This window comes from Vombatus ursinus, unplaced genomic scaffold (assembly GCF_900497805.2).
Source record: "Vombatus ursinus unplaced genomic scaffold, bare-nosed wombat genome assembly UNPS02014792.1, whole genome shotgun sequence".
Taxonomy (NCBI): domain Eukaryota; kingdom Metazoa; phylum Chordata; class Mammalia; order Diprotodontia; family Vombatidae; genus Vombatus; species Vombatus ursinus.
Genome location: NW_020954570.1, coordinates 3,571,662 through 3,597,964, shown reverse-complemented (window position 1 = coordinate 3,597,964; position 26,303 = coordinate 3,571,662). Strand labels below are relative to the sequence as shown.

The window sequence follows — 26,303 nt, the reverse complement described above, 5'->3', positions numbered from 1 at the left end:
GTATAGGTTGTACCAGCACAGAATGGACTGCTGCAAACCAGGGCCAGGCCTCAGGGCAATTGAATTAATGGCAGAAGTCACAGTTTTCAGACCTCTCAGCCCACAGACAACTGAGAAGACTAGCAAGAATGGTCTGTCACACCACAGTGAGGGTGGAGCAGAGTCCAACCAGGGCCATGTCAGCACTGCTCCAGTGCCAGCAAACCAGAAGTAGGCCTTGGGAGCCACTGACTTAGCCATGGCAGGAGCAGCTTACAGAGCTCACAGCCCACAGACTATAAAGGGGTTGAACAACTGGTCAGAAGAAGATTACAGGGGTCTCTTTGCTAGCACTGAAGGCAGGACTTTATTACTTTGACCACAACTCAGATCTGGTTCTCAATGCTGGGTGGCAATCATAGGATGAGAAGGAGCACTAACACATCACAGCTTGTGGCCACAGTGGAGTGCAGGCCCTTCTTATAGTTTCAGGGCAGAAAAAGAGTGTTAGTTGTCACTCACAGACCGGAGCACAGGCCAGGAGAGTAGTAAACACTTCTCCTTATATCATTTTTTCACCTTTAAAAAACTGAAAACTTGCAAGTCACAGGATACATCTCTGAAAACAGCTACAAAACTCCCTGAAGCTTGAAACACTGTGCCCCCATCCTGGAAGAAAAGTCCAACTTTGACAGAAAGTTAAAAGTCAACTAATAGGCTGGGAAAATGAGCAAAGAATGGAAAACAATTCTGATCATAGAAAGTTATTATGGTAACAAGGAAGATAAAAACACAAACTAAGAAGAAAAGAGTAAAGTCAAAGTTCTTAAATCCAAAGCCTCCAAGAAAAATATGAATTGGTCTCAGGCCATGGAAGAGCTCAAAAAGTATTTTAAGGTAGAGGAAAAATTTGGAAGAGAAATGAGAGAGTTGTAAGAAAATCATGAAAGATTTGTCAACAACTTGGTAAAAAAGACACAAAAAATGCTGAAGAAAATAACACCTTAAAAAACAGATTAGGATAAATGGTAAAAGAGGTCCAAAAAGTCAATGAGGAAAAGAATCCTTTAAAAAGCAGAATTGGTCAAGTGGAAAAAAAAGAGGCACAAAAATTCACTGAAGAGAAGAACTCCTTAAAAAGTAAAATTGGTCAAATGGAAAAGGAGATACAAAAACTCACTGAAGACAATAATTTCTTACAAATTAGAATTGAGCAAATAGAAGATAATGACATTATGAGAAATCAAGAAGCAATAAAACAAAATGAAAAGAATGAAAAAAATATAGAAGACAATGTGAAATATTTCATGGGAAAAACAACTGACCAGGAAAATAGATCCAGGAGAGATTTTTAAAAAGTGTCAGACTATCTGATTTAGCTCTTCCAGCAGTTCTTTGTGGGCCTGACACCAATTTACTTTTTCTTTTGAGGCTTTACATTTAACCATTTTGACACTACTGTCCTCTTTTAAACTTATGCCTTGATTCTCCCTGTCACCATAGTAACTTTCTACAGCCAAGTTTTTTTTTCTCATTTTTTTCTGCCTATTTTGTGACTTTGTGTTTTTATGAAAGATTTGACCTCTGTTCCTGCACTGTCCCAAAGTTCATGTGCTGTAGCTTGGGACCCTGCTGCTTACTTTCACTGGGCCTCAGGGTCTAGCTGCTGGCTTACACAAGAAGGGCAGGGGTCTTTCTTTTGGTTTATATTGGGATCAAGGCCTCACTGAATCTTCCTATGGAGGTGATGCCTCCTTGCAGCTTGCTGTGGTTGGGGAGAGGGGACCCTGGTGGCTTGCCCTGGGGGCAGAGTCTAACGATTGGCTATGCCAGAGTATTAGGATTAGCAATTGGGATTGACCCTTGCTGTGCTACTGGTCTAGAACTGCTGGTTTGCCTCTGGGGCTGCTGGCTTGTGTGTGTGTGAGGCCTTACTGGTGGCTTTCCCTGGGGCTCAGAGCCTAGCTACAGGTTTCCTACTGTGCAGCCTGCTGACACTGATACTGCTGCTTGTTTATTGGGCTCCCCTCCTACCCCAGTGAGACAGACCTTTCTCGTACTAAGCTGGTAAGTTGCTTCCCCAATAAGAATTGGTTCTGAGACATTTTTCAAGGTTGTTTTGAGTGGAATTTGGGAGATTTCTAGGAGTTCCTTCCTCAATCTGCAGTATTGGCATCTGAAGGCTTCTTACATGTTTTTTTAAAGGCATACAAGGGGTTCTGCTAAGTGAGTCATACTGGTTTGCCTTTTCCTTAAAGTTATAGACAGGGAACTGAAAATCAGCTAGGAAAGTAAAAGTTACCAGCCTGAATTTTCCAAATATGTTTTCCTGGGAGATTCTATATATAAGAGAACTAGAGTAGAAATATGGAAGAAAAGAAATTTCTTTGAAATCATGTATTTCCTTTCTACAGCAAAAAAATATTCTACCACATTCATATATCAAAATTTGTTCAGACATTCCTCAATTAATAGATAATTTTTTATTTCCAAGTATGTTTGTTTTTTGTCACCTCAAAAAGAGTGGCAATAAATATTATTGTTTATAAAGGACCTTTTCCTCTTGCTTTGATTGCTTTCCCTGTTGTTATACCATTCCAAAATACCACAGGGATATTCTCAAGATTAATGTATCAAAAATATTGAGGGACTTTTCCTCCTTAAAATATTCAAGCTTTAATTATCAATGCTAACACCAAAGTATCATCTACATCTCTCTCTTCCATTTCTCTCTCTTTTTCTTTGCATCTCTGTCTGTTACTCTCTCTCTCTCTCTCTCTCTGTGTGTCTCTGTCTCTCTCTCTTTCTATCTTTCTCTTCATCACACACTCACGCACACACACACAGACAGAGGCATTCCAATCTACTAGAGCAAACATTCCTTAAGTGCATCCTTTGTGTTTGAGTATGGAATAAAGCAGGACAAAACCATTATATTTTGTCCTACAGAAACAAAGATTAAAAAAAACAAACTTCTAAGATTTCATCTTATATCCTGTAAATTTGGAGCAAAACACAAAATCAATGGGAAGGGGGCCCTGGGGAACAAATCACATTAAGTACTATTAATGGAGCTGTTCATTGATCCCATAATTCTGTTTAGACATTAAGAGTTGGAAGGGGCAAGTAGATGGCATTGTGGATAGAGCCTTTGAGTCATGAGGACTTCAGTTCAAATATAACCTCAGACACTTACTATCTGTGTGATTCTGGGCAAGTCACTTTGCCCCAATCCCCTCCCTAAAAAAGAAAAAAAGGAAATTAAGATTAGGGGGAAAAAAAAAACTAATCTGCTCTTACCTGTTGCTCCAGGTCATTACTTGCACAACTTTCCATGTACTCCCAAAGAGGTCAAAGGTAAAAATAAACATCAAACATATCCTCAAAATATTCATAGCAACATTTTTGGTATTAGTAAAGAATTGAAAAAAAAGTGGTTGACCAACAGTTAGAAAATGCCTGGGGGAAAAAATTAAATATAGAATATGAATGTGATGCAACTTTATCAAGTAGTAGGAAACGAGAAATAGGGGGAATTCAGAGAAAATGGGAGGATTTTTATGACTTGATGTAGAATGAAAAGGCTATTGAGAGAAATGTCAGGAATTCTTATTAATTGATGTAGAGGGAAATTTGTGAAAAAATACAAAAGAAAAATAAACCCTATAATTTTTACACTATAAATATCACTGAAAAGAAAACCAAATTCTTAGTAGATATAAAAACTTGTACTGGTTCAGGAAAAATGATGAAACGTATCTCCCTCTCTCAGAAAGGATTTGGGAGATTATAAGAATAAAATATTTTATATATTGCTACACAGTTTGTCTAATGGGTGTTTCTTGCTTAAGTATTTTTATTTGTTATAAGAAGTTCATTTTGGAAGGCAAAAGGAGTAAATTTCCAGAAATAATTATGACATAAAGACAAAAACCCTAAATGAAAATTTTAAAAAGTGACATTAGATATATGTCAAATGATAAAGTAATACACATAGCTATAACATATATGTATTTTTTAATCATATAAACTGGTTCTCACAGAAAAACATTACTGAGATTAAGACCATTATCACTTATACCTGTGCAGCTTTCATTACAATGAAAATTATTTGACCTCCAACAAAACAATGTTGTCAGATAACTTATGATTTCATCCTTACTGCATCTAGGAGAATGAAAAGTTTTTAAAAGTAATTTTGTTTTAGTTCTATTGCTCACAATAGCAAATACCTTCTTTAATTAGTAAATGTAAAATGATTTTTTTTCCAGAGGCCTTATCTTTTTAGTTATGTTATCCCATCTATGCATCTACTGAAAAGAAATAAAATATGTATAATGCTAATTAATTTTGTACCACATTAGAGCTGTTAAGCCAGGTATTCAAATCTTTTTTTCTGATTCAAATGCAATCTGAAGCTTAAAGTTATTATTGCTAATGAGTAATTTAATTTACTTTAATTTAATTAAACTATATTTAATTCAGTTACACAAAAACCTTCTAAAAGTCTTTGAAATTACATATGATAATAATATCCATGGATTTAAGGAAAAATATTGTGTTGCAAATATAGTTCATTATCTTATAGAATCACTGAGGTATAATTATTGCTTGGATTCTGAACCAGTTTCTCTGAAAAATGATGATTAAAAACAAACCACAGAACAAACAATGCAGGGTAAAATTTACATATAAAATATAATTTCAAATTGAACAAGGAAATCTGGATAACACTTAAAGCTTACTCCAACAATATCAATAGAGCATAAAAGAAGCAATTTTCCAAAAGAATAAATTAAAAGTCAGAAAAATCCAAAACAAAATGTCAAGTCAATGTGCTCATTCTTCTTTCTGAATTCTTCATGAATTATGCATGACAGAAGCAACATCATGTGAAAGTTTCTATTAAGTTCCTTTACACACACTTTTTAGGAACTCACATTGTTATCAAAGCTTATCCATATGCATGTATACATGTGTAGTAATAGCTTTTCTGTTTTTTTGTTAGGCAATGGGGTTAAGTGACTTGACCAGGGTCACACAGCTAGTAACCGTTATGTATCTGAGGCCAGATTTGAACTCGGGTCCTCCTGACTCCAAGGCCGGAGCTCTATCCACTGTGCCACCTAGCTGCCCCCCCCCTTGTAGCAATAGCTTTTCATGCTTTACTAAAGCCTATATGTTGCATGGATGCCTCCAGAAGGAAGGAAACCTTTTCCATTTCTGAGAATTATTGTAAGATTTGGATGTGTTGGCCGTGATAGAATTTCTATGCAGTCTACCCTAGCTATTGTACCAACTATTGCACTCCAAGTACAAAAGATCTTTTCACAGCCTATATCAATTATCTCTTCCTCAACTTAATTTTTCTTTAGAGTTTTTTGTTATTATATGTGTCTTTGACATAGCTAAGCTATGTGATTATTGGCAAGTCATTTAGCATTGCAATTCCCCTTCCAGAATATTAGGAGATACAGTACAGAAGAGTGGCCCTTCAACTCTACTAGTTGAAGGAGTTTCAAAAATGGGAAGAGCTCCTTACACTAATGAAGTCAGAAGTGCACAAAAGCAGGCATATATATTTTTCATTTCATATTCATTGCATATATTTCAATTACATTTTGACCAGTCTTCCTACATTTTTTCCTCTTATGTGCTTTCCTCTTGCATACAATGTAGTATAATATACTGCATATACAGTATATTATAATGTATATTTATTTCTATTGTATTTGGCTTTATCATTTGTTTATTTTAATTACTTCTTTCCTATGTCATTTTTAAGTTTATTTTCAGTTGTCTTATTCCATTTCTTCTTTTTCATTCTTATTGTTATCTCTATAACTCTTCTATCTTATAAACTTTCCTATATAACAAAAATAGATCTTTTATGTAGTTACTGTGTTCATTGTATAATGCTGAAAGAAGTTATTCTTAAATAAGAGGAAGAAAAGGAAAATCATGACCCTGTGGTGTCTTTGAAGTATATAGAACTGGAATTTAGGAAGACCATAAAAGAGAGAAGTACAATAGCAGAGGATGAGGTGATTAATGCATAAAGATTCAGAAGATAGAAGGTAAAGGTAGGACAATTCCGGGCAATGTTTCAAAGGTAATGATAAGTAGATAAGGGAAATAAATGTACATGGGAGGAGCAAGAGATGGGGTAAAAGAAAAGTTCAAAATGAAGAATGATTTCAAAATTTCTAGCCGTGGGAGCAAAAGTAATGACTGAGTAACGGAGAAAGTTAAAAACAAGAAGATATCTTTAGGGGGCTAAAGTCACATTTAATTAGGGAATTGGGGAGAAAATAGAAGATTTAACAAACTGAGAATGTTAACAAAGAAATAGGTGGGTTGTTTTCAGACTTTGAGAGGCTTTATTTTGATGAGGATTGTAAGGTAAGATCTTTTACCTACGTATGTGAAGAACTCTAGTGGTAGTTGGAAATATAATTTCAAAAAAAATTACTCAGCCCTTTGCATTATGCAGGGAATATGTGCTATATCCAGGATCTCACAGTGATAGATGAAGTTATGGGATTATTACCTATTTACAGGAGACATTCTCTGATGACAGAAAGTGAAATGAATTCATCCTCAGATGAAACAAAACATACAAACACACACACACTGCACACACACATGCACACACACATGCACAATGTGACTAACATACATAAAAGGAGACTGGATCCCATACCCAAAAATATCTCCAGAGAGATCATTGGAAGGCATAATAGTAATAGTACAAATTTTCTAGACTGCATTCCTCACAATCATGTGAGGAAATTATTAAAAAGATTTTTTTTCAGTTAAAAATGAAGCTTAAAGAGTTCAGTTCATCTACTCACAGTCACAATTTCAAACCAGAACTCAAATCCAAACATTATGCCCAAAAACTCAGGGTTCTTTCCAGCATCCCACAGCTACCATTCTAATTGCAGTCAGATTACAGAACAGTGGCACTCTAGGATCTGAAGCACCTTGGTGTTTCAGCATAAGGACCACTTGCTATTTTCTTTGATGTTACTGATGTTATTGATGATGATGATGATGATGATGATGATGATGATGATGATGATGATGAACAAAAACCAAAAAAAAAACCATACTGCTCTACTAAGTCCAAGTCAGGAAAGATTTGGCTTTTGGGACAGCAGCCTTATACTTACTTTAAGAACACAGATGCATTCTCATGTATTGGTCATGTTTTGCTACAGAACTCATTTTATTTTTCTTTGGTCTATTTATCTTTTGCATAATGTATACCTTCCCTAACACATGTGGCTTTATTCTCTGCTCTTTTTATATCTCCTATAAATTTTCCCATAGCTATACTTTCAGTAAACTGAGTATATAAACATTTTGGAAGCAATTTATGAAAGCAATGATCATCACAACTTCCCCAGGAAAGAAATTAGATGGACAGGTCTCGTAATTAATGAGATGGTAGAGTAGAGGCTTTCAGCATCATTTTGCCAATCTAATAACCTCAAAAGTAGGGAATACATCAAATAGGCAAATACATAGCAATTAAAGTTGAATCAACAAAATAAGTCAAGTCAATAATCATTTAAACACCTACTATATATCAGGCAGGGAAGTTAGGTGGCACAATGGATAGAGTGCCAGAGACAGGAGGACCTGAGTTCAAATTTGGCTTCAGACATTTACTAGCTAAGGGGCAACTAGGTGGCACAGTGGATAGAGCTCTGGCCTCAGAGTTAGGAGGACCTGAGTTCAAATCAGGCCTCAGACAAATAACACTCACTAGTTGTGTGACTCTGGGCAAGTCTCTTAACCCTGATTGCCTCACCAAAAAGCAAACAAAACAAAACATACACTTACTAGCTGCATGATCCTGGACAAGTCACTTTACCCTAGTTGCATCAGTTTCCTCATCTGTAATATGAACTGAAGAAGGAAATGGCAAACTAGTCCATTATTATTGCCAAGAAAACTCCAAATTGTCTTGTGAAGAATCAGACAAGACTAAAAAATGACAACAAAAACAATGTATCAGCCACCTACCAAGCACTAAACATTCAAAGGAAAAGGATAGTCCCTACTTTCAATGATCTCATAGTCTAATGGGAGAAACATAATATGATATGGTATGACATGATATGATATGATATGACTACATTATATTGAAATATGATACATAATACAATAATATATTTTATAATAATAATATATATGTGTATATAAAGGGGTGTGTGTGTATGTAGGTAGGTATTTAGTAAATACTTAGGTGGCTAGGAAGCTAGATGGTGAAGTGGTTAGAGTGCTGTGTCTGGCATCAGGAAGACACATCTTCTTGATTTCAAATTTTACTCCAGACACTTCCTAGCTGTGTAACCCTGGACAAGTCACTTAACCTTTTTTGCCTCAGTTTCCTCATCCGTCAAATGAGCTGCAAAAGGAAATGGCAAACCACTTCAATATCTTTGCCAAGAAAATGTAAAATGAAGTCATAAAGGGTTGGACATGACTGAAAATTGACTGAACAATAAAAAAATTAATTAATGACTGTTGACTTATCTTGTCAATTCAACTTTAATTACTATTACTACGTATTTGGTTTATTTACTTTTTTTTTTAAAAAAATGTATTAGTTTGATGAGGTTATGCTGAAAACAACTACTCTACCATTTCATTAATCCCAAGGCCTAATTTCACATATAGACATACATACACACATATACATATGTGTGCTCATACACACTGATGCCCAGACCCACCCACATATGCTGGGTAAATTAGAGATAATCAAAAGAGAGGAGGCATTAAACACCGTAAAATGTAAGTGGAAACATTTCAGAGAATTAAGTACTTTAAGTTTCAACCCATACCCTGAACTACAATATCTTACACAACCACAGGCTTCTGTGTCAGGATGGCATTTATTAACTCTTAGTCACTGTGCTAAGCACTGGGGATACAAAGAAAGGCACTCTATAAACTACACCCACCATAGAATCTGTTACCAAGTACTTTCAATTCTACCTTTATTGCATCTCATGTACATGTCTCCTTTCCTTTGTCACTTCTACCTAGTCTCAAGTTTCTCTTCACTTATGTCTATCCATCCTATAGTCAGCTTATGAAATCGATCTTCTTAAAGCATGTCTGATCATATAAATAAGCTTCATTGGCTCCCTATAAACCCCAGGTACAAATATACGATACACTGTTTAGCATTCAAAGCCATTCATAACCTGGCCTCTTCTTATATTTCTAGTCTTCTTACATGGCATATTTACCCTCCCCCATATTCTGTCTTCTGCCTATTGGATATTTACAACTGCATGTCCTGCAAAATCATCAAATTCATGTTTTCCAAATTAGAACTCATTATCTTTCCTCCAGAGCATAACTTATTTTATTTACCTCCAATCTCATCATTCTTCTCAACTTCCTCATCACTGTTGAGAACAAACAACAGCCTTTTGGTCCAAATCCAGCCCATTGCCTTAGGACATAATTTGCTGACCCCTTGACATTACCATATCAAAATGGTTTTTATATTTCTTTTCTTTCTACACTCATAGTCATCACTCTAGTTGAAGCCCACATGAACTCTAAGCTACACTATTGTTCTATGAAAAAAGTGTTTGATGAAATAGATGTGTTCTATGAACTTTCAGTACCACCCTTCTTCAATCCATCCACACAGATTTCAAAATTATTTTCTTAAAGTGTGTGACAGAACATGTCACCCCTTCCCATTCGATAAGTATTGGTTCTTCATTACTATTGGATGAAATATAAATTGCTTTCTTGGCATTTAAATCTGTTCACATTCCAAACTCTTCCTATAATTCCAATATTCTTATCTGTTGGCATGCAGTGTAGCAACTAAAAGGCAAAGTAGATAGAGCACTGAGCCTGGAATCAGGAAGACCAGAATTAAATTTGCCTTTAGACAGTTGATCCTAAGTAAGTCACATATTGCACCTCAGTTTCCTCACCTGTAAAATTGGAATCATAATAGCATCTACCTCTCAGAATTGCTGTAATTGTGAATGCAGTACCTAACGCAGAGTAGGTGCTTAGTAGAGTCATGCTCCCTCCACCCCCACCCCAACATGATGCACCCATACTATCCTTCTTAGTATTCTTCAAGCATTATGATATCTTGCATGTCTTCACCTTTGAACTGACTAACCTCCCATCCCATTTCTGGAATGGTCTCTTTCCTCATTTCTACCTGTTAGAGTCCTTGGCTTCCTTCATGAAGATGATTCAAGCCCCACTTTGTGCAGGAGGTATTTCTTGGTCTTCCAATTGTTTGTGTATTCCCATTTTAAAATACAAATATTTTGTATTTTTCTTTTATGTACATATGTGTGCATATGTGTGTATATATATATATAAAGATGTTTGTGCATATATAAATATACATATATATACACACATATGTTGGATGTATATAGTACATGTATATTTTGTCTTCCCCAGTAGAATGGGAGCTTAAGATTAGGGAATGTTTTGTTTTTCTTTTTATCTCTAGTGAGCAGTGTCTGAGATGTGGTAAATGTTAAATGTTTGTTGAGTTATTGTTTGTTTGATGAGGAAATGCACTTGTGTCATTGGCGAGGGGAGAAACTTCAAGGTGTGGAATGTTGCCACTGTCCTATGTGGTTAATGTGTCCATTGATTTTGGTTGGATGGTTTTCTTTGTTACAGGAGTAGGCTCCCTTTTTTGTGTTTGTGTGTGTCTAAGCATATTTATAAAATACTGTGATATAAAACCAAAAAATATCAAACATGTTTAAAATAAATTAGATACATAATGTGTAGAATGTTCAACTATTTTCTTTTTTTAATTTTTTTTTTATATTCTGAATCCTTGATACCATAAGGTCTTTGATAGTGATGGATAGTGAATGGTGTATAGTGGTTGATTATCATTGTGATTTGGAATAAAAGTACATGATAGAGTGGAGAAGGGAGAATTCCTTTATTTTATTCAAGGAGAATAATTCTGTAGAGTTACCCATCTACTTTCTTTTTTTTTAAGTCAGAATAGAGAGGGGCTTTTTTAATTTTTATTTTTAACATGTGTTTTCAAAACTTTGGGTTACAAATTTTCTCCCTTCCTCCCTCCCTACCCACCCTCATTGAAAAAGCAAGCATCTTGAAACAGGATATAGATGTGTAGTCATGCAAAACACTTCCATAGTAGTCATGTTGTGAAAAACTAAGTAAATTTCCCTTCATCCTATCCTACCCCCCCATTTGTTCTATCTCTCTTTTGACCCTGTCCCTTCTCAGAAGTTTTTGCTTTTGATTACCCCCTCCCCCAACCTGCCCTTTCCTCTAGCAACCCCCTGATCTTTTGTGTCCCTCCCCCCTTATTTTCCTGTAGGGTAAGAGAGATGTCCATACCCCACTGTGTATGTTATTCCCTCCTTAAGCCAAATCCTAGGAGAATAAGATTCATTCATTCCCTCTCACCTTCCCCCATTTCCCCTCCACTGTAAAAACCTTTTCTTGAATGTTTCATGTGAGATAATTTACCCCATTCTACTTCTCCCTTTCTCCTTCTCCCAGTATAATCCTCTCTCATCCCTTAATTTTATTTTCCAGATATCACCCCATCATCTTTAACTCATCCTGTGCTCTCTATCTATACATACATATAATTTTTTCCCTCCCACTACCCTAATACTGAAAAAGGACTCATGAGTTACAAATATCATCTTTCCCTGCAGGAATGTAAACAGTTCAACCTTAATAAGTCTCTTATGATTTCTCTTTCCTGTTTACCTGTTCCATGTTTCACTTGAGTCTTGTATTTGAAGGTCAAATTTTCTATTCAGCTCTGGTCTTTTCCACAGAAATGCTTGAAAGTCCTCTATTTCATTGAATGACCATTTTTTACCCTGAAGGATTGTACTCAGTTTTGCTGTGTTACAACCAAGTGATTCTTGGTTGTAATCCTATCGCCTTTGCCCTCCAGAATATTGTACTCCATGCCCTCCGGACCCTTAATGTAAAAGCTATTAAATCTTGTGTATCCTGATGGTGTTTCCACAATACTTGAATTGTTTCTTTCTAGTTGCCTGCAATATTTTCTCCTTGACCTGTGAATTCTGGAATTTGGCTACAATATTCCTAGGAGTTTTCCTTTGGGGATATCTTTCAGGAGGTGATTGGTGGATTCTTTCAGAAATACAAAATAAACATACACAGAAATACACATGTACACTCAAATGCTTATACACAAGAGCATATTATGCTTATTTCCACTTATAACTGTTTTTCTGAAGGTAAATAGCATCTTTTTTTTATAAGTCCAAGTCTTTCCCTATTTTTCTAAATCTACTAGCTCTTCATTTCCTATCCCACAAAAATATTCCAACCCAATCACATTCTATCTGGTAGATTGTTTATGAGAGTTTTTTTTCCCTAATTTTTCTATATCCTCTCTATTCTTGGCTACATAGGTTTTATTTACACAGAAAAATTTTAATTTAAAATAATCAAAGTTATTCATTTTACACTTCAACACTGCTCTCAACTTATAACATGGTTTAAAGTCTGATATTACTGAATCTAGTTCCTTCACATCTTTTCCCCTTGATTTCCTTGAAGTTCTGACCCTCTGTTCTTCCAAATGAACCCTGTTATAATTTTTTTCCTGACTCAGTAAGACATATTTTAGTAATTTAATTGGAATAGTATTACATAATTAGATTAGTTAGGTAAAAATGTCATTTTTAACCATTGTTAGCTTTACCTACCCATGCACAATAAATATTACTCAATTATTTAGATATAACTTTTTTTGTGTAAAAGGTATTTTGTGTTTATAGTTGTATAGCTCCTGTGTCTGTTTTGGCAAGCATACTCATTTTTTTTTATGTTATCTAGCTATTTTTATGTGGTCTAAAACTACTGATTAATATGACTGACACATAGTGTAGTTTGTCTTTTTTCTCTTTCGAGCAAAACTGATTTTATGTTTAACTGTTATCTAAGATCAGGGTTACTATCCCAGCTTTTTTTTTTTTTACAAAATAAATTTGACTTTTAGACTTTATTATGTGTGTTTTTGTGTATCTCTAACTTTTATAGCATTTCTTAAATGTAACATATTGTTGAATTCAAAATTTTAATCTGCTACCAGTTTCCATTTTGTGGTTAAATTCATCCCATTCTAATTCTAAAGTATAATTACTTATATATTTTCCTCCTTCCTATTTTCTTCACTATCAATCTCAACCTATTCATATCCTCCCACACTCCTCTACTTTTTTTCTCCCTGCTACTTTGCCCTCCCCTTCAAGAATCCCTACCTTATCCTCTCCCTCCACCTTATCCTCTCTTACTTTTTTATTTCTTTCTGAATTTAGATTTTTATACCCTTCTAAATACACACACACACACTTGTGTGTGTTTGTGTGTATATGTATATATGTATGTATGTATATATATGATGAGAGTGGGTTTCCAGAACTACCTGGTCTCCTCCTCCATCCAATTCCTCTGTATTAGTTCTTCCTTTCATACCTCATTTGTGTGTGATAATTACCCTTTTTTACCTTTTCCTACATCATTTTACTTTTTAGAAACACATCATACTCAGCTCTATTCCACTCTTTTTTTTCAAACTACCAAATTAATAACAATCTTAGACATAGGGTTTACATTTTCACTCATTAAAAGTAAACAATTTGCCCTTAATGAGTCCTCTGTAATTGGTCATTTATATTTACCTAATATTTCTCTTGGATCTTATACGTCATATTTTCTATTTAATTCTGGTCTTTTTGCACTAAAGTCCTGAAAGTCTGTCAATTCGTTGAATGTCCATTTGTTGTTGTTATTGTTGTTGTTGTTCAGAATTATACTTAACTTTGCTGGATATGTTATTTTCAGCCATAACTCCAGTTCTTTTATTCTTCAATATATAGTGTTCTAAGACCTACAATCTTTTAGTGTAGCCAGTGATAGTTTTTATGTAATTCTAATTATGGCTCCACCATATTTGATTTTTTTCTTGTTGCTAATAATATTTTCTCCTTAATCTAAGGGATTCAGATTTGGCTCTGATATTCCTGTAAGTTTTCCTCTGAGGATTTCTTTCACGTGGTGATCAGTAGATTTTTTTTTCTATTTCTCCTGTCCCCTCTTTGTTCTACCACTTCAAGACAATTTTCTTTAATTATTTCTTGTATTATTGTATCAAGATTCTTTTTCTTTCTTGATTGTAGCTTTCAAATAGTCCAATTATTATTATGTTTTCTTTACTTGCTGTGTTCTCCAGATCAATTGTTTTTCTTATAAGATGTTTCACACACACTCTCTCGCTTTTTTTTCATTCTTTACATTTTGTTTTATTATTTCTTGGTCTCTTATAACTTCACTGGATTTGTCTTGCCCAATTCTAATTTTCAAGGAGTTTTTTTCTAAAGATTCTGAATCTCCTTTTCCATTGGTTGACTTTCTTTTCATAATCTTATTTCTCTTGGAATTTTTTTTAATTCCCTCAATCTCTCTTATTTGATTTTTGAAGTCTTTTTGAATTCTATGAATTCTTTTTGGGTAGATGACCATTTGACATTACACTTTAAGTTAGGAGGGTTTTTTCTTCAGTATCCTCCTCTGAATATGAACCCCAGTCACTTCCATTTCCATAATAACTGTCTATGGTTGCGTTCCTTCTCTTTTGCCTGTTCATTCTTTTAAAAATAATTAGAAGCTAATTATTATAATCACCTCTAATCCTGAGGTGTGGGGGATGGTGCCTCTGGCCTAAGATCCTTCTTACTGCTATTTTTAAGCTTTATCCTGGGCCCAACCTGTGTACTTCTCTCCCCCCACCAAGCCATAGCTACAGACCCTGGCACACTATTCTCAAATTTTTCTTGCTCCCTGAGAACCCTTCAGTGGCTATGACCTTCAACTCTTCCTTGTGACCTATAGTCAATACCAAGAGTTTAGCTCTCCTGCAAGTACCCATAGTAAGTGCCCCTCAGTGTCCCCATCCCCCACTGCTTCTCCACTAACTGCTCATTAGATATCTATTGGTTCTTTCTCATCTGGCACTACCTCTCCAAAGTACAGCTGGGCCTAGTGTTCCTTGTTAGCAGAGGCTCCCTCAGACTTCCCTTGCTCAGCCATCTGATCCCTCACACAGTCCAGGAAGTAAAAGTTTCTGTGACTGAGGTTCAGGCTATCTCCTCACCCAGCTTGCTGCAGGGCTCATTGCTTACTGTTTCAGTAGAGCTAGCCTGGAAGTGTTTACACTTCACTCAGGTCAAACCTTTGTCCTGGGATATTTCTTTGTATCTTCTCCAGTTGTCCCAGGGGGATCACTGTTCTGCCCCAACTCTTATTTATTTTTGCTGCTATATGTTGACCCTGAGGTGCTCTTTTGTCTTGTTCATGGAGGAAATCTTGGGAGCTTGGAATTTTCTGACCTACTCAATCATCTTCTCAGAATTATAAAGAACCTTGACATCAACTGATGCTGAGTGAAGTGAGCAGAACCACAGGAACATTTTACATGGTAACAGCAACATTATGTGACAATAAACTATGCTAGACTTAGCTCTTCTGATCAATACAATGATTCAAGATAATTCCAAAAGACTTGTGATTAAAAATGCTATCCACATTCAGAGAAAGAACTATGGAGTCTGAATGCAGATTGAAGTAAATTATTTTCACTTTTTAGTTTTTGTGTGTATTTTCTGTTTTCTATTTGTTTCTTTTGTTCTGATTCTTCTTTCACAATATGATTAATGTGGAAACATTCTTAACATGATTGTACATGTATAACCTGTATCAAATTGTTTGCTATCTTGTGGGTGAAGAGTAAAGGGTGAGTAGGAGAAAACTTTGGAACTCAAAATCTTACAATAATGAATGTTGAAAACTATTTTTATATGTAATTGGGAAAAATATTATGTGCAAAAACAAAACAACAAAATTTTTATGCCTTAACATGTGGTTAACTTTTATAAAGGTACCATGTGCCACTTAGAAAAAAGTATATTCCTTTCTATTCTCATTTTCTTCTTTTTTGGAGATCTATCATATCTAGCTTATCTCCTTGACTTTTTTATATGTTTTTTGTTTGGATTTATCTAGTTCTGAGAGGAGTAGGTTGGATTTCCCCACTATTATGGTTTTGGTACTTATTGGTATCTAAAATTCATTTAGCTTTTCATTTTAAAATTTAGGTGCTATAGCATTTGGTGCGTATAGGTTAGTATTGCTATTACTTCATTATCTATGGTATCTTTAATCATGTTATAGTTTCCCTGTTTATCTCTTTAATTAAATCTGTTTTAACCTTAACTTTGCCTACAATCATGATTGCTACCTCTGAAATTTTTGCATCAGCTGAAGCATAATAAAAATAATGAGTATATGGAAGTACAATAAATAAATATGTATGAAGCATAATGAATATAATGAGTGTATGGAACATACATTTTGGTATCCTTTGAATTCAATGTGAAATAATAAGGTAATAGTGAAGTTGCAGACTAAAGAGTGGGATTTCATGTATTTCTTCTGAAAGCATGTGAGAAATATTGCACAGAAACACCTGTGGTCTTTTCATCAGGAATACTTAATAATCTTTTATTTCATTTTATAAACACACACATACATACATATATACATATACATATGAACAGATAAATTCTACCCCCTACTGGATTATACTTAGTTTTGCTGGGTAGGTTATTCTTGGTTGTAAGCCTAGCTACTTTGTCTTCTGGTATATCATGTGCCAAGTCTTCTGATCTTTTAACATTAAAGCCACTAAAACTCATATGATCATGAATGTGGCTCCAAGATATTTGAATTTTTTTTCTTTCTAGATGTTTTCAATATTTTCTCCTTAACCTAGGGTATCTGAAATTTGGCTATGATATTCCTGGGAATTTACATTTTGGGATCACTTTCAGCAGGCAATTGTTGTATTCTTTCAATTTCTATTTTACCCTTTGGATTTAAGATCTTACCTGGTACAGTTTTCTGTTATAATTTCATGAAACATGGTTACTTAGTTCTTTATTTGATGATGGCTTTCTGGTAGTCCAACAATTCTTAAGTTATCACTTCTTGATCCATTTTCAGTTCAGTTGTTTTTTTTTTTTTTTCCAATAAGGTATTCCACATTTTCTTCTATTTATTTTTTTCATTTTTTCTCGGTGTCTCATAGAGTCAAAAGCTTCCACTTATCCAATTCTAATTTTTAAGGAACAATTTTCTTCAGTGAGATTTTTGTATCTCTTTTCTCCATTTGGCTAATTCTGTCTTTTAAAGATTTTTTTTCCTTTAATAATCTTTATGCCTCTTTGATCATTTAGGCCAACTCTGTTTTTTTAAATGTTATTTTCTCAGTATTTTTGTACCTCTTTTACCAAGGTGTTATTTCTCTTTTCATAATTTTCTTGCATCAATCATTTATTTTCCCAAATTTTTTTTCCTTATCAGTAAATTCTTTCTTTAATAATTTCAGGAATTCTCGTTTGGCTTGTGCCTAATTAGCATTTTTCTTTGAGCCTTTGCTTGTAGTTGTTTTCACATTTTTGTCTTCTTCTGAGTTTGTGTCTTGGTCTTCCCTGCCACCATTGCATCTTTTCATGGTTAAGCTCTTTTTTGTTTGTTTGCTTATTCATCTTCAAGCTTATCTAGGTCAGCATACATTCTGGCTGCCCTATGTGAACATATTTCTCTTTTTTGTTCATATGAAATGTAGAAATGTACCCCTCTATCTCTCAACCTCGGTGTGTCTATGTGTGTGTGTGTGTGTGTGTGTGTGTGTGAGAGAGAGAAACAGAGACAGAGACAGAGAAACAAAGACAGAGACAGAAACAGAGAGAAAGAGATAGAGAATGAGAGTTGGAGAGAGATTATATATTATTTAAATGTTTGTGTATAGTTATGTAATTTTGTACATATATAATACTGTCTATTCTAGCCCCCACTTCTTGAAGGTCCCGTATGTTACATGTCATCCTTCCTCCAAGGTTATCCAGTAAATGTAAGGGAATTGGAGATATGCAGCCTCTCCACCAATGGCTCTGGCTCCCTGAAATAGTGTTTTCTCAAGTGTAGAAGTTTATCCAATTTACTTCAATTCTATATAATCACTAATCATAAGATTAGCTTTTCCAAAGAAGTATTTACTTCAAAATTATTAAAAAGCACTCTACAATACACAAGAGACATAATCCTCCTCCTTCCTTAAACCATCTTAGTTCTGGAAAGAAAAAAGGAATTAGGTTCATAGCTTAGGTTATTGCCTGTTAAGTATAGTCCTAAATACAACTCTAAAGCACTCTTGACCCCAAGTCCCAAGCACCCAGGCTTTTTCGTACTTCTCCGTGGAATCTTATCTCCAAGGTTTCCTTGGTTAAAATTCCTGGTTCTAGTGGACATTAACCCTTGCATTTGACAAACAAAACAGAACAGAAAAAGAAATCCCAGACCTATTTCTTGTCATCAGTGGGGTAAAAGAGAGATCAGTGAACAAAGGAAGCCATCCTTTTCATTCACTGGTATAGTTTACAATGCAGGTTCTGTGAGTGAATTATGACATTGACTCTTTGGGAGTAACAGAAAAGAGAACTCGAGAAAAAGAAAGATTTTCCCAGACTGAACAGTTTTTAGTGATATAACCTGTCCTTAGAATGTATCCAAAGGAGGCTACTCCTACCCATGTGGTGGGGGAACTCATATAAGCAGCATTCCTCAATGTTGTGACCTGGGAATGTTCAGAACAAGCCCCCATATATATGAGCGTGTGTGTGATGCAATATATATGCATACATAGTTGTACACATCTATACATATATGCATATACATTGCATACTATACAAAAATATAGAATAAAACACAGAGATATATGTAATTGTCTCAGTTATACTATTTTATATTTAATTTTTATCTGGGAAAATCATTGTATAAGGAAATACTTTAAGAGTGAATTTTTATTGTCTTTTTTGGTTTATATATGCCTTTTCTTTAAAAATTAGTATCAAATATATGTCAAATATAAAAATAATTACAAATTAGGCAGAAACTATTTACAAAAGGAAACCTATTATGAAAAATAAACACACAGATGCTTTATGAATAAAAGTGCCCAAGAAGAGAACAAATTTATCAATGACTTTCTTTTCCTTTTTTTCTTTATTTTCAAATAATGCTTCATTTTTAATCGATAATTTTTTTTCATTTATATCACCAAGATTCCCCCCACTATCCCTCTCTCTCTTCAATCGGAGAGAGCATGATAATATTTTGTAGAAAAAAATAAAAAAACTTATCAACATGCAAGAGTTTGAAATTATTATGTTGATTATTTTCCTAATGTTGAATCATCTTTTAAATTCTACCAACTAAGTCAAAATGAATAATTTCTTCAATCAATTACTGTAGTTTATTTAACAAGAATTAAAAAAATAATATTCATTAATGACATTGGTCTAGAGGTCTTCTTGTGTGATTTCACCTTCCTTTATTTAGATATTGGGTCTATATTTGTCTTTTAAATAGATCAGATAGAATACATTATTTCCCACTTTTTTACAACAAATTGTGCAGTACTAGTGCTATTTTTTAAGTGGTCTTGTGAATTCATAAGGACCATGAAATTTCATTTTGTTTTCTTTTGACGTTCCAAGACATGTAGTTTGACTTTTTATTCTGAGTTGTATTATTTCAGATTTCTTTTGGTATTTTATTAATTTGGGTACTTTACATTTTGAATATACTCTATTTCATGTTCTCATTTTCATCAGCACATTACTGTTCATACTACATTCTGAAAATTATTTTAATTCTTCTCATTTTGTTGTGACTTGTTTGCTATTTTGTTGATTTGATTTTCTGTCTTCTTTTCAGACAAGTAGGCTAATGGTTCACCCCTTTCCTTAGTTTTGTTTGTAATTTCTTTTTTGTTTATCTAGTCATCTCATTCTTCTCTTTTATTTTTTTCTAAGTTAAATGGTCAAAAACACTGATTCACCTACAGTCAGGGTATTTTGAAGTTTAGTCCATGCTGTTATTTCATGCCTTACCCTGTACCATCCCTTCTATTTGATTTCTGCTTTTTTTCTTGTGCATTTTGGAAGATATGTCAGAATGACTCCTCTGTTATGCTGTTAACTCTATAGGTATCTTTCTAGATTCCCCCCTCCTTTTATCCACTGTAATTTATTGCATTATTGGTACCTTCCTTAGTAGTTCTATTTGATTATCTTTCCTTTATTTCTATTACCTGTCACTTTTGCAAAGTAAATAATCTAGTCTGGTCTGATTTACTTTGTAGTAATGCTACAAATGTCTCTTTTTAATGAATGTCCCTCTTTTATTTTAAAATTAATTATTAAGATTCTTGATGCCTTAGACTAGAGAGACAGCTAAAATTGTTTTATATCTTGTGCACATTCCTATTTTGAAGAGGTTTGAGGAGGTGTAAAGGTCATAGAAAATGTCTAGTATTCTAACTTGTTAGCTACATGACCCAGCAGTCATTGAATAGGACTTTCATAGTAATCTGTATTTTTTCCACTTCTTATCATAGCTTCTAAAAAACTATGTACTCTATACTCATATCCCAGTGTGATAGGGTATTCAGGAAGAACTAACATCACTGGTGTGATGACTTGCTGAGCCCTTTTCATGGCTGTTTATCCACCTTTGGTGTTCACCTTCACCCAAATCTCACCTGCAGGTCCAAGGAACTGTAGGATGTACAGCAGCTACATTCTAGTGAACTATCTTGACAGGCAGGATAAAGAAGGTTGAGCATAACCCAAAGACCTCAAAAACATCAGAGAATTGCAGTGATGTCTACTTCAAGCAGGTAAAGACTTCTCCTGGTGGAATGGGAAGATGAGAATAGTTTATTACAATGGCCATTAAGGCAGCAGAAGAAGGTGCTCTGGAGCACTTAGAGCTCTGGAGCACTTAGAGCTTGGTCAGACATCAAAGACATCAAGGTCATCCACTATATTCTAGGATATTACCGGTAGTACTGACTTCTGTCTTATCACAGAATTTCTATGACTCTGGAAGAGAGAGGGAGCTGACAGCTTTGTGCCACTCTGCCTCACTTAAATACAATTTGTACAAGTCAAGACATTACCCCCATGATGGCATTCATCCTCTTCAAAAACAAAAGACAAACAACAACCCCAGTGTGATTCATGGTTATACTATTTACTAAGGTGCAAGCAACATAAAACCTACTATATTTCTTTGCAGATCACAAAGCAAATCTTAATTGTTTTATATGGTCAAACAAAGTATATCTTTAAAAGATTTAAAGTGTCTCCCATGTTTATGTTAAGGTCGTATAAGATTAAAAAAAAAGTTCATATAAGATTCTATGACAGAAACATCCAGAGTGATAACTATTCAATCATCATGCAACATCATTAATGTCACTAGAAAACAAATTTAATAAGCATTTGTATGAGGTTGCCCTAGTCCCTATAGAAAGTAAGCATAACTGGCATAATATGTACTCTCCAGGTATTCCTATTTACATAAAAGTTTGACAGATTAATGATTAATAAGAATCACCTCAAAAGTTTAAAATATTATGTGACATATGTTGTACAAAACCAAGGTGATTATTGATCTTGCTAATGATGGGTTGAAGGTGTGCAAGACACAGAATGAGGACACTTGGGTTCAAATCTCAACTACGATATTTAATGACACAGGATTTGGGAAATAAAAATATTCTCTTGACTTTTGAAAATACCACTTCATTGCAGAGTGCTTAAGTTTTTAAAAGTTGTTTGTCTTTAGATGTATTTGTATATTCTCTTCTTCTTAATCTTATCACTTAGCTCTGTGGATCATACAGTGAATACAAGCCTTATCATGTTTATCTCTAACCAGCCCTTTTGATATTTCTTATGGAACAGTAGCATTACACTACATTCATAAAATGTGATTTGTTCACTGATGAAAAAAATTATCCATATTCTGAGAGAGAGAGGTGGTAAACTCAACAGGAAGAATAAGTCATATTTGTCCAATTTGAAAAAAAAATTAAATATGCTATTTCTTACAAAAGTTTTGTTTTTCTTTTTTTTCCCCAGTTCTAAAGGGAGGTGTTTGGGGGGGAGAGAAATCAATGTTTGTTCTTTGAAAAAAAGCAAATTTAAGTAAAAGTTATATTTCAAAATGAATTGATTAGCAGGCTATTAAAAGTTAAATTGAAAAAGACAAACCACTGAAGACTGGGGATAAAATAATAATAATAATAATAATAATAATACTTGCTCACATCTACATAAAGCCCTTAATTTCTCAAAGTCCTTTGAGAAATGTTATTAAACTTGATTCTCCCAATAGGCTTATGCTGTAGGAGATCATACCCATACAAATTAGGAAAATGAGACAGAGAAAGATTAAGCGACTTACCCAGAGTCACATAGCTAGCAAATATCTATAGCCAGATTTGAATCCAGGTCTTTTGACTCTAATATGATGACCACAATGCCATATGGCTCACTCCTCAACTCCTACTGTTGCTAGGAAGAAAGTATCTTTTAAACTTCTAAGAGCTAAATAAACTTGAATAATTATTTAGTCAATTTATTTACTGAAAAATTGCTACCATTACTAGGATCCAGCTGAAAGAATTTATGAATTAAAAATTAACATACAGATGACAAGGTGGTAGAGTGGAATGAGTACTACATTTAGAATCAGGGCATCAAGATTTAAAATCCCTTCTCTGCTATTCACTAATTGTCTGAACTTGGAAAAATCAATTAATATCTTCAAGCCTTTCCTTCCTTATCTGTGTGTTGGATAACACCTAAAGTCACACCAAACTTTCCATCCCTATGCCTATGATTCTGTAGAAATGATACCACGACTGTGCTGAGATGTATCTATCACCAAATACATCTAAGTAATTCTAACAAAATTATTAATGCTTTGGCTATATGTGACTATGAAGAGGGCATATAACATCACATGGGGAGAGGCAGAGAAGGGAGGAAAATGTGGACTTTGGTTCTGATTGTCCTTGTATATAATTGAACAAGTAATTTAAACTAACTGGGTTTTGTTATTACTTTTTAAAATACCTCACAGAATTCTTGTAAGGCTCAAAAGACAGAATATGTATAGCACTTTGTAACTTTAAGGGACTATATAAATTAAAGTTATTTCTATCAATATTGAAAATACATATTTTATGTTTACCTTTGAGCAATGTCCTACCAGCAAAAAAATGGTATAACCTTCTTATAAATGTTTTTTTCTATTGTGTGTGTATAAATGTGTGTGTGTCTAATGACTATTTTTGCTTGAAATATTTAATGTAATTTAATGTAATTTAATGTAAGGTATGCAATGTAGATCTAACTTTTCTTGCATGATTATGAAATTGAATAAACAGTGAGTCCAATTTTTACAGTGAACTTATTGCATGAATCAATGAGAAGGTAAATCCCTTTGATATTTCATGGCATTGTATAAGAGGTACGGGGAAGTACTGTGTTAGCTGATTGAAATGTTTTAATAAATCCTAACCCTTTTAAAATATTATGGTTCCAAGTTCACATAATTTTGTGCTAAATTTATGAATCCCACTAAATTTAGTGCGAAGACAGTGGTGACAATTTTTCAATACCATTTTATATCAAATGTTGAAATCTAAAATTCATATTGAAAATAAACCTTGGTGATGTTAAAATTAAGAGTTTTGATTGGATCAAGCATATTAAGAGTTTCCAGACACCATCTTAATGGTTCAGATTAGATCAGTGGCATTGATATTTCAGTCCCTGGTACCCAGTGATAAGTAAGATTGTATGTAACAAAATAAATGTATGTAAATGATTTTTCAAGTGAATCTCCATTTAAAACCAAAGTTGTGTAGTTTTAGAATATTTTCTTGATCTGAAGATTCAAACATTTCTCTCAAAGAATTCTATGTAGAATGTGTTTTAACTATGGAATGAATATGTTCATTTAAGCAAACATGAAGCACTATGGATGACTGATACTAAAGCATAAATTCAAAACACATATACACAGTGAATAAAAAAATAGCAGTGTTCTATTGGCAATCTATTATGGAGGGGCTGCAACATATAAGTATTATACTGTAGTGTATTCCCCTTTAAGGCTTGTCCCAACTGTAACCAGTATGAAAGGGGGATGCCAGACAGGAGTATGGATGGATGCTGAACCTTCTACTTTGGGCATAGATCTCCCTCACTTAAAAGATAACAGAGGAATTTGTTTTTTGAATTGAATTTTATTTTTTCCTATTACAAAGATAATGTTAACATTCATTAAAAGAAACTTTTAATTTAATTTAATTCATTTAAAAGAAACCTAAAACAAAAAGAAATTTGATACAGATTATATATGTGCAATCATGTAAGTTATATTTCCATATTAGTTGTGTTGTGAAAGAAGAAATAGGCCAAAAAGAAAAATAAAAACAGCAAGCAAGCTGTATCCTGAGCTTGGCATAACAATAATCCTTTCTTTTCACCCTCTGAGTGATCCTACCCTCTGGCAAAATCACATAATTATTGTGTTGCTTTGACCAGCACCAGGTTTTCTCTGAACTTGAAAAAGCACCTGTTGTATCCATCTTCTGGTCATGAAATCCTGCTCTCAATCAAACTTGTTTTATGTGTTGTATCACAGCTCACTGTGCAAGTGAGTACAAGTACTGAGATTTAGCCACACCAAAGCAGGTCCCTCTCCCACTAGACATGGGTCTTCAACACATGTGTCCTTGCTTGTAAGCCATTTCTCTCACTTTGAAATTAAACTTCTCTTTGATTCCTGACTCTCTTGTCTCTAGCCTGCTTTGTTTAGTTGCAGCTATCCACAGGTTAGAGACTAGTTCTGTCCATTTAACAGATGTAAACAGCTTAATCTTATTGAATAACTTAATATTTTTTTTTCTTTCCCATTTACTTTTTTATGTCTCTTTTGCTTCTTGATTCAGCAAGTCAAATTTTCTGTTTAGGTCTGTTCTTTTTATCAGGAATGTTTGCAAGCATACTGTTTTCATCTTTTTTTTCTTTCTTTCTGTGTTTTCTTTTGTTCTTTTTTTTTCTTTCACAATATGACTAATATGGAAATGTTTTACATGATTGCACATACATAACCTATAAACTTATATGTTTATGGATTATATAAACCTAGATTGCTGTTTTGGGGAGGGAGTTGAGGAGGAAGAGAGAAAATAAAGAAGGTAAAAAAGAAGTGGGAGAGGGGACTCAGCAATCCAACACCATGATGGAAGGAGGTTATGTCCCTGACTCTCCAGCCTTAGCTCCCATCCAGCTGAAGCAGGAGCTCCCCAAATACCTGCCTGCCTGAAGAATTCCAGTGTCTGAACAGGATCGAAGAATGCATGTATGATGTGGTATACAGAGCAAAGAACAAAAAAAAAATATGAAATTGTGGCTCTGCAATGGTTTAAAATGGAAAATGAGAAAGGCTTCCCAATTACCTCCCTCAGGGCAACAAATACCATTCCAAAAGCTCAGCACCCAAACATTGTCACTTTCTGGGAAACTGTGGCAGGCAGCAACATGGACATGATCTATATAATGATGAATTATGTGGAGCACCATGAAGGAATCCTTCCTGTAAGGGGAAGTAAAGACATTGATTACCCAGCTCCTGCAGGGAGGGCATGGAGTGGTGAAACATATTCATGCCACTTGGGAACCTCCACCAAGACCTGAGAACTTCCAACCTCCTTCTCAGTCACATGGACATTTTACAAGTTGGTCATCTGGGGCTAGCCAGAGAATATAGCTCCCTGTTAAAAGCTTACATGCAAGTGGTGGTAACCTTATGGTAATGGACCCCAGGAGCAAAGGAATATTCCACTGTGAAACACATGGCCAGTGGGGTGTATTTTCAGAAACCTGGTAACTCAGGACTCATTATTTCCAGGGAAATTGGAGATTAACCAGACAAACAAAATTCTTAATAACCTGAGAACTCCAAGTGAGAAGATTTGACCTGATTGAACAACAAGCAGTGAAGAAAATGACTTTGACAGAAGATCTCTATAATAACTTGCAGAAAAGATTAGGGGTCTCCTTTATGACCAGTGCTTATACCTGATAAATGAATTCTTAATCTATTATCCCTGACAGAGGATCAATGCACAAGAGGGCCTGAAGCATGAGTACTTCTAGAAACCTCTTTTCCAATCAACTTTTCCATGTTTTCTGATGTGGCTGGCCAAGAGCAAGGAGTAGAAAGTTAAGCAAGGCACCAGCCTCTGTCCTCCAGAAGGAGGACTTGGCTACAGCCAGACTGGGGAATGA

At 34.5% G+C, this 26,303-nt stretch overlaps 1 pseudogene; it reads left to right on the top strand.

Annotated features, from left to right (window-relative positions):
* The first annotated feature begins 128 nt into the window (after positions 1-128).
* LOC114048293 lies at positions 129-26,303 on the top strand (annotated as a pseudogene).